This window comes from Ochlerotatus camptorhynchus, unplaced genomic scaffold (genome assembly GCF_037179485.1).
Source record: "Ochlerotatus camptorhynchus isolate MF236.1 unplaced genomic scaffold, CSIRO-AGI_Acam_v1.1 ptg000310l, whole genome shotgun sequence".
NCBI lineage: Eukaryota > Metazoa > Arthropoda > Insecta > Diptera > Culicidae > Ochlerotatus > Ochlerotatus camptorhynchus.
The window spans coordinates 83,043-93,414 of NW_027040798.1; the positions used below are offsets into that span (position 1 = coordinate 83,043).

General features: G+C 42.1%; 2 pseudogenes; one reads left to right on the forward strand and one right to left on the reverse strand.

Annotated features, from left to right (window-relative positions):
* The first annotated feature begins 7,089 nt into the window (after positions 1-7,089).
* Positions 7,090-8,254, forward strand: LOC135707401 (uncharacterized; annotated as a pseudogene).
* Positions 8,255-8,418: 164 nt separating this feature from the next.
* LOC135707402 (uncharacterized) lies at positions 8,419-9,557 on the reverse strand (annotated as a pseudogene).
* Positions 9,558-10,372: the final 815 nt, after the last annotated feature.

A 10,372-nucleotide genomic window follows, 5' to 3' on the forward strand; every position in this document is an offset into this window, starting at 1 on the left:
TCTACTTATCCTGTTAAAAACAACACAACGGGCACGCGTTGGGATGATCCTTTCGCGGCACACGGCACTATTTCACACGAAATTATGTATTTATTTCCACAGCACAACTCAACAAAAACACTACTTTGTTCGCCATATCACGGATATTGCAAGCATTGGCTTGACAGCAACCGATGATGACGTATTGGAACGTCTAGGCCAACGTCAAGGACGCAATACCTAATTGCAGTGTTGAAGCCCAGAAGTGCTCTTGATTCATCCACAACATAAAACTTTTCCACCATAACTGGCCTGTCCTCTGAGATAAACAATTCAGCGAAAAAGTTGGCAATAACCTTTATCTGACCGTTGGTCGCATATGCCTTCAAAGGTTTATCAGTACAGTAACGCAAAGCAAGAATCTTGGATACAGCTTTTCTCTTGACCAGAATCTCATCAAACATCGACTTAGTTATAGTATTAACATGAGCGCCGGAATCTATTAAAAACTCGACTTTTACACCGGCAACTTTCGCTTCAACTATTGCGCTGTTATTTTTGATAATTTCCTTCCCACGTGATGGTTTGATTAATGACCGGACATTGTAATGTGATTGTAATAATCCAAAACGCAATTTCTGTAATGCAGTGTACATTTAGTCATATTTATTCCAAAACAATTCAGTTAAATTCAATACAAAAGGAAATCTTATCGAATTATTAAAAAAATTATTCAAGATCTTTATTTTCGCATACCTTGGTGTCGAATGACTCAGCTTTTGTATCTTCGATCGCTGCGATTTTCTTCTCAACGCCCGAATCTTCCTGGTCTGCAAAACGCTTTAGCCCTCTGGTCTGGTTTCTAGGCGGATTAGAAGTGCCACGAGAAGCACATGCCCGAGCAATGTGACCCAACCGTCCACAAACTCGGCATTCTTTGTTGATTGCGAAGCATCCAGACGCCCGATGAAAAGCACTACCACATCGCTAGCAATTTGAAGGTGCTTGTGAACGAAAATTTCCTCGTGAAATTCCATATCCACCTCTTCCATTACGGCGGCTTCCTCGATGGTATCCTCTGCGATACCAGTTACAGTTGAAAGATTCACGATGTCCTTGAAACTCAGAACGATCTTGAGAAACTGCTGATACTTTCATGGTCTGACTGTTGCTACGAGATCTTTGAAATTCCTCTTCATTTGATTTCTCTATTTCACGGTCGCGTACAAGGTCAATAAGGTCTTGCATTGAACCTTGCTTTACCCAGTTACGGTGCGCTAGTACTCGTACTCTTGCATCATTTGCATTCTTGGTGATAACTCTCACCATGGCCTCCATTTCTTCGTCCGACCCGTAATTACACAATTTTGCTGCTGATCCTACACGCCGAACAAAATTGACGCTGCTTTCCGTATCCATCTGACTCATCATCATGAGTTTTCCCCGTTGGGATAGAGTGTAGGTCCTTGATCCGTAGTAATCATTCAAGCGAGCCATAGCATTCGAAAACGGTTGGGTCTCCTCATCAGGCATTCCTGGGACAGAAGATGTTGCTTGGAATATTTCACGTAGTTTTAGTCCCGACTTTATCTTAAACACACCGAATTTTGTTTCTTCATCTACAGCGTTAATAAGCTGAAGAGAAGAAACAAGGATATCTTTCCAGTATTCAAACGCCTGTTTGTCTATATCCGCTTCGCCAGATGACGGAACACACTCTGGAATGTTGAGTGTGCCCAATGTCCAGTTGTTCATTTTGGCTAGCATCAAAGAATCTTCACGTGAGCTAGCCTGATTAAATCCACTTCCGAATCCCTGATCCGCATCAGCGGAAAGTCGTGCTACTTGTTCTCGCAAAGTATTGTTCTTTTCGATGGCCTCCGTTAGTTCTCTCAAAATACGGTTTTTTGAAATCTTTCTGCAACAAAACATTTGAAATAAAAATTCTCTATAAGTTACATTAATGGATGATTGGGGCTCCGTCTATCTCCACCGGAACCCAGTATTCTGCAAAACTCTACCCTCCTGCATCAGTTTTGTTTTTATTATTATTGCTGTCCGTCTTTTACCACCGGATGCACAAGCTATTGGGCGTTTCGTCTATCTCCACCGAAACCCCAGATACTATTATCATTTTGTTTAAACTTACTTTGGGGGAGCCGTTGGTTCATTTGCCGCGCCATTGTCGCGACCGGCTGGACAATCGAACCCAGGCAGATCTGCCATATTCTTTGGTTTGGATGATCCGGCCGCAGGTTCCTCGAAAATCTTTACTAACAGGCGAGAGCGATGTCACTCGCTTACTCGACTTATTGTCGGATGCCGCTACGGAAAACTTCTACTGGATCGTTGCCGACAAGTGAGAGCGATGCCACTCGCTTACTCGACTTATTGTCGGATGCCGCTACGAAAAACAGCCAACTTCTACCCTGGTCAGCTTCTACTCGATCGTTGCCGACAAGCGAGAGCGATGCCACTCGCTTACTCGACTTATTGTCGGATGCCGCTACGGAAAACTTCTACTGGATCGTTGCCGACAAGTGAGAGCGATGCCACTCGCTTACTCGACTTATTGTCGGATGCCGCTACGAAAAACAGCCAACTTCTACCCTGGTCAGCTTCTACTCGATCGTTGCCGACAAGCGAGAGCGATGCCACTCGCTTACTCGACTTATTGTCGGATGCCGCTACGGAAAACTTCTACTGGATCGTTGCCGACAAGTGAGAGCGATGCCACTCGCTTACTCGACTTATTGTCGGATGCCGCTACGAAAAACAGCCAACTTCTACCCTGGTCAGCTTCTACTCGATCGTTGCCGACAAGCGAGAGCGATGCCACTCGCTTACTCGACTTATTGTCGGATGCCGCTACGGAAAACTTCTACTGGATCGTTGCCGACAAGTGAGAGCGATGCCACTCGCTTACTCGACTTATTGTCGGATAGGTGCTGGTGCTGTTGTTGTTGTTACACTGCCGCTGGTTACTATTGCTGCTGGTTAATACTGCTGCTGGTTACTGCTGCTGCTGTTGTGGTTTGTACCGCATCTGCCGAAAAAGTCCGAGAGCGAAGTTTGCGCTCTCTTATTTATACCCAAGATCGTTTCATTTCCCCTTTTCTTCTGACCAATGAGTATCATGATGACGGTTTAGTAAGAAGGGAGATTTATTGACGCTTGCCTTTTTTTTTTTTTTTTGATACATATGTATATATTGTTGATCTTATTATTATTATTATTATTTTATTTTTTTTTAAATTATTATTTCAATCCTGTCTCTACACCTTGGAATAGACTAGATTTGCAGGATACAGTTACTTTGAAGAACTTTTAAAAGAACTTTTTTCCAAAGCAGTTTTGAACAGATTTTAGAATTGATTCTAGAGATGTGTAATGGTACTTCGGGCAAAAAGTTCTGGGGAGTTTTGGGATGAACTATACGAGGGTTATGACTAGATGTCCAAGTCAATTGTGTGAGATCAGTGTTTTTTTTTAAGTAGCCCTGTAAACAATTTCTTGGGTACAACTTGGACGAGAAACTACTTGGAAAGCATTTCCAGATAATTTTAAGGAGAACTCCATGTGAATTTTCAGTAAAACTTAGAGGAGAACTCCTTGACAATTCAGATTAAATATTTATAAGAACTCAGAGGTGAACAGCATGGAAATTTCTAAGGAGGTGAATTCTTTAAAAAAGTTTATAATTCAAAGAGAATCTAAGGACGAATTTCATGATTTTTTGTGTGTTCTGCAGATAATTTCTGCACTGTTATAAAGAAAATTCAATGCAGTCCCAGAGATTAACTCGAATTTATTTAAGGAGAACTTTTGAAGTCTTTTGAAAGAAATACTTAAACTTAAATACAATCCTGTTAAACTCTGTAAAGCTCTTCTGGAAGCTTAAATACGGCAAGATGGATTTTTTACCTTGATTTGTTCTCCGTTGATCTTGTTTTCCGTGCTACCGACGTCACGAAGGCAGCTCCCACACCTGGACCCTACCTATTGATCCATCAACTCATGAACCGGGGACCAACGGCTTTACTTCCCATCCGAAGGAAGGCGTGATCAGAGATGTTATGCCTCAGAAAATCCAGGCGGCGCCGACTGGGATTGGACCCAGGCCTGCTGAGGTGCAATCACGCTTACCACTACACCACCGGCGCCACTAATGGAATGTAAATTGTTTCCAGCCGCGCCGAGACTCTTGCGAGTGCACAATCATTGAACCGAAGAGTATGGGATTGTCCGGTTCGATTTGCTGATCCAGCTGCCTACACGTCATCATCATCTTCCAAAGGCTTTAAGCCTGTACTACCATCAGCCCTTTTCAGGGCCACCAAGATTTTCAAAAAGAGTTAAATTTCTGAACATATCCCAACTAAAATTCATATCAAAAGGTTCTTTTCAGGGCAATCATAGTCATACTAAAGATTGTAAACAGAGAGAACCCCACTCAAATTCCTATTCATACATAAAACACAAGCTCCTGTTGCAGTTAACAAACATATTTATTATATCATACCACGTAGTCCTACGTCATCATTGCGTACAACCCCATACGGCTGTCCTTTGTAGTTTTTTTTTTCAGAACAATGTTTTTTTGGTTCCATTTGGGGTCCCAAACAACTGTGCAAAATTTGGGGGCGATTGGTTGTAACCCGGCTTTCCGCATTGCATTTGAAATTTGTATGGAAATTAGTATGGGAAAACCTACTTTTTTGCATCTTTATTAGGGGCTGTTCATAAACTACGTGGACAGTTTTTTGGGATTCTTGACCCCCTCCCCTCCCCCTGCGTAGACAATTGTCCATACAAAATTTTTAAAATTTGTATGCGTCGTGGATACTGTTCAAACCCCCCCCCCCTTAACTGTCTACGTAGTTTATGAACAGCCCCTTACTAGGTACCACAATTTTACACATCTAAATACGTTAAAGTATAGCCCAGGAATTGCCTAACAACTTTGCTTCAAAATGTATTGTATTAGAATGCCCCTAAAAAAAGTTCTAGTTCTTCAAAGATCAATGTTTCGAATTAAATGCCAAAAATCCCTTTTTCTGCCAACACTGCCGGTGTACTAATGAAAGTCAGACTCCAAATTCGAAGTTAATTATTTTATCGTTTTGGTAAACTTATAATCTATAATCTATAATCTTTCAGAGATATAACCATAGAGGTAAATCTAAGGCTCTGAACCATTTGGTGGATTATTTTAACTTTTGGTTAAAATTTGACATATGGTTAGTTATCGATTAACTCTGCTATCCGAGCGTGGTTACTTCTGACAGACAAGAATTTAAATTTTGACAACCGTGGCTCGAAAACCGGTTGATAGACAGCACGGGGATTTTCGAATAGAGAAAATAACTTTCGAAATGTCACTTTTAACCACGAGTTAAATTTAACTCGGCAAATGGATCACAGCCAGAGGCGAGGTCGGATGGTAGTGTTTTTGGTTGGCTATTGACTTTCTGACTTCCCGCTGTTCTAAAGATCTAATGATAGAGCCGGGAGGCTGTGCATCTTTTAATAACGGAGCTGGAGCATATGAACCCGGAAGGGATGAGAACTTTGTCCAGGGTTAAGGTGATAAGGGAGCATCCATTAAATCGTCACGCTCATAGCGGGGAGGGATTTTTTAAATCTGTGACAACCAATGATCGCCTGAACTACCTTGGATGTGCATTTTTTTTCATATCGCTGTTAATGTTGGGATTGATCAAGGCTGTGAATATGGCATGACCAAACACTCCCGGGTAACTAGCTCAGTAGTATGAGACCCCTGAACTGTGTCGCAGGGTCGGCATGTTACTGGGTATTCGGAGGAGCTACGCGGACAAAGTATGAAAACACAGGAACATTCACATTTTCTAAAACACTTATTGCCCTTTTCTGTGGCGTGTTGGTGTGAGTTTTCCATATATGTGGCGTGTATGCGAGGGTTTAAAATTGGCACTGTACTCACTGCTGCAGCGGGATCTCCTACGGCGTCGCGACGCTGGCGTTGGCCCACACGGCTGCTCCTGCATTACCGTGTGGCCGGAAACTTGCGACGCGGGCTGCAAGCAGCGTTTCGTTGCTGAATTGGGAGAATGGCGGATTTGGTGGCGTTCATCCGCCACATTCGGCTCAGCAGGCGTTGCTGGCTCGTTTGGCTGGCAGGCGTCCTCCGTCGTTGACGACATCGGCTGACCGTAGCATGGCCACCTTGGTCGAGCCGAGATAGGACCCTTCTTGGCAATTAAGGCCGCCGGCCTGAGGGAATCGTCCCTGATGGACGATTGAGGATCATTAACGATTAGGCTCGGAAGCCATCTTGACTTTCGAGCCGAGCCGTGTTAGACCGTTTTATTGTACGGTACGAGGTGTACAAGATGTACAAAAGCACAAGAGGTCTTGAAAGGAGGCTGTCCTTCCATCTCGAGTCCCTAAAAGGGGGGGGGGGGGAGGCATAAACCATTTCACTGCACATCACTATGGTCTTGTTCACACGGACGCGTGTGTTTACTTCTGCCTAATTTTCCATATCTAAGATGGCTCTCTTCAATCAATTTTGCCAAGTGTCTACCAGCATGAGATTTCAGGAGCAACTGAAATTCGTGCGAGTTGGATAGTACACTAGCGCTAGCAAATCCGCACATATGTAAACACCCCGCAAGGCTACGATTTTCCTCCCTTCAGTAGCCTTTGAGTGTTTTGGCAGCGGCACAAGCCCTCTCGCTTTTGTGTGTGTCTGCTGTTTTAGGTTTAACAAAACGTGAATTTCCCCAACCAACAATAACTCATACAGACGAAAATCCACGGGTTGTAACCAACTGGTTACAAGGCTGAGGGAGACTTGGAAAAAAATAACCATATTGTCTGTTCGATTGAAAATCAAAAACCGGGCGCTGTTCAGAACTCAGCCATCTCACTCGCGACAAAAACGCAAAAAAAAAACATACCAATAGTGTGCAAAAAGCAAAAAAAAAAAATCGTAACTGTTCCAAACGCTCAAATAATCATTGAACCTGTTTTTTGTTATGGTAAACAAGTTTCCCTGATTTTATTTACTTATTAGAAATATACTATACTAGAAATATCTACGTGTAATGTGAAAAAACTCCAATAATGGATTCGGAAATGGAGGAGTGAGCGTTTTTATTTAGATTTAGTTTTGATTGTTTAATCAATGTTTGGATTTTTCAGTTCCTATGAGAGCGAAGAACATTTGGACGAGGAAGAAGAGAACGACCCAGATGCGCTGATGATGACTGAAGAGAATACGGGAATCTACAACCTTGAGCTTCCTTACGACCAGCTGGGATTGTGGCCGATGAATGACGATGTCGAGGAGGGTGATGATTCCAACGGTGAAGTAGAGGAAAAATCTGGTGAAGAATAAGTTTTTTTATTCACTGGAATATTCTGCCGTCGACTGTATCGCAGCCAGCAACACCCAAAAGAGACAAACAGAGCTTTTGTGAATGGTAATTCAGTGAACGAAATTCTGGAATCAATTTGGATCCAAGCCAAAAACTTAATGGATCGACAAGTCACGTTCGAGAATGACGTTCCCAGTTGGGTGGAGAAAACTGAACCAACCATCGAAGACATGCATGAGTTTGTAACTCTGCAAGACGATGTAAATAGAAAACTGTATGCAGTTAGTGTTCTGACACCACGGCTGCTGACGAACTGGCGAGACAAATGTGTCGAAATATTTGTCTATGCCTATTCACCGAAGGTGGAAACAGCCGGGCAGTACCAACAGGTAACAAAAAAATATTGGTGCCACAAAATCCTGACCGAGCGGATGCCCATTCAACAAGGGATGATGCTGCGTTGGCTGATGAGCTACGCCGAAGTCATTGCCACCTCGAGGGCCATCAGAGCTCATGGCTACTATGGGCCAATACAATAAATTCTTCGCCAGCTCATAAGCAGGAGGATTTGAAGAAAGCGGAATCTCCGCCTATCGAGCTTTCGAAGTATTTTCGATGGGCTGCTGTGTCTGAAGCAGCTCGTTTACAATCACTTCACCCAGGAATGGTTGTAGCTCGGACATCGAATAGTGCCTGGTGTCGCGAACTAGATGATGTGAAGACCGAAGTTTCTCTCGGAATTTCAATTCTCCAAGGAGTAACGCATAAACTGGAGGCCATGACTTTTCGGGGTCATACTGAGTCAGAGCTTTTCAGTGCGATGGAATCTGCCACCCAACCGGAAGAATCAAGCTTGAGTCACTCCTTGACAGAGAATTGCACTGGATTGCACTGATATAGATCATACGTAAAGAAAGGCATTTTTGTGAATTCGTTTTTTTAGTTCGTTTTTGTTGTATGAATTAAAATGATTTCGTTATCTTTGTTTTCATTTCGTTTTTTCGGCTTTAAGAAAAATTGAACAATAAACGTTTTAATCAAGCTGATTTACAGTTTTATGGTTTTCTTCGAAAGGTTAGCTGGGAAATACATTAAAATCCATATATTTTGGGTCCTGAGCTAAGCTTTTTTCCGGAAGAAATACACCCCCAGACATGTACCCACAATTTTCGAAAATATTGCGGCACGGATACACTTTGAAATAATTCATGGCTTCACAAACTTCCCCAAGTATTGACGCATTTTGTTGGTGGTATCTCCGAAGGTGCTTCTTAATTATCCCGAATATGATTTCAATGGGATTAAAAAAAGGACAGTACGCAGGTAGGAATATGGGGATGATACCAACAGATCTCAAGTAACGGATAATGTGTGGATCGCAGTGGATGCGTGGACCATCTAGAATCCAGATTGAGTGAACTCAACGCAAACCTACGGCAGCAGTCAAAAAGTTTAAGCCTGTTAAAAGTTCCTTCCGTCCAAAAACTATCCAGCATTCCAACCAATCCAAGAAAACATAGAAGTGAAACTCTAGGCTTTCTAGAAAATTCTCCTCGGTAGATCAGTTTTTGTCCGATCACCCCATACCCCTTCCTGCGTAACATGTCCTTGTTATCGAATGACACTTCGTCCAGAAACACTAAATTATACAAATCCCACCGAATTGCGAGCAATTCCTGAACGAATCTAATTATCTCATCGTCTCGTATCTGCATTGCCCGCCTTTCAATAGTTTTCCAGCTAAGTCCGGCTTCATGTAGGATAGTACAAATCGACGAAACGCTTATCGAAATTTGAAAATAGTGTTGAAATCTCTGTTTGACTTCATCGAGAAACAGGATTGGTTCGATCCGGTAGAGATTCACCAGCTGTTCTCTCTTTTTGAAACAGAATTTTTTGTAAATCCGTTCACGTTGTTTCCTTCTGAACACTCCATCACGTTCGTATCGTCCAAACCAATCGTAGATGGTAGAAATTGCCTTCCCGTAAATCGTAGCTAAATTCCTCTTCGAAATGCCAAGGCAATAAGGGCCATAAAGAGCATGCCCAACAAACATTGGAAGCTGAATAAGACCTTAATCAGGCAAAAATAAGCTTCTTCAGCATAAAAATGGCTTATTAAATCTTTAATCAGCCCAAATTGTTTGTTGGGTGATACACTGTATTACAACTGACATGCTGGCGCCGGACGTTGTGTTAAATAGGATTAACCATTTTAAACCAACCTTGAACGTAAAATCTTCTGGTACTATAGCAATTTCCTCTACATTTTCAAATAGCAAACTCGTTTTGTGTGATGAACTGGGAACAAACAAAAATATATTTACAAATGAAAGCAGATTATAAATAAATAATATCATGACCGAACTGTCATGGGTACAAATGTCGTGATGACAGTTAATTCAGGTGTGAGTCCCACGTCGCGTGTCTCACACGCGCGTTCCGATTTAGTGGGCGCGCGACAATACAATTGCCATAACATAAAATACAACAATCGATCCTATTTCACTTATATTGTAAAAGAAATTTTAACATATTTGTATTACAATAGATGTACAATACGTCCCATATAGTAAGGATTTTCAACAATAGAACCACAATACAATTAATATTAAATGGCTCAAGTTTGTTCGGGAACATGTGATTTTTCGTATGGTTAAGATACAATACAACCCAGTTGTTCTATTGTATATTTCCCTATTTACCATAGATTCTATTGTGGAATACATTAAATTCTATTGTATGGTTAAAATATTAGCGATAATGCCGGGTGGTTGGAATGATGCGCAGTCCGGCGCGGAATGATGTACCTACTGCTTCGGTCAGGCATTAGGATGTGCGCTGACTGTTTTCAGGAATCCAATCAGTTTGTGGAGAATCTATGGCGGGACTTCGTGGTGATTCACGATTGCGTTTTGTAAAAAATGGATTGTGGCAACATCAATATAAATTTTTAACACATGCATATGCATATGTTTTTGGCACACTGTGCATAGTGACCAACCGCTTGTGACAATACTAAAAAAGCA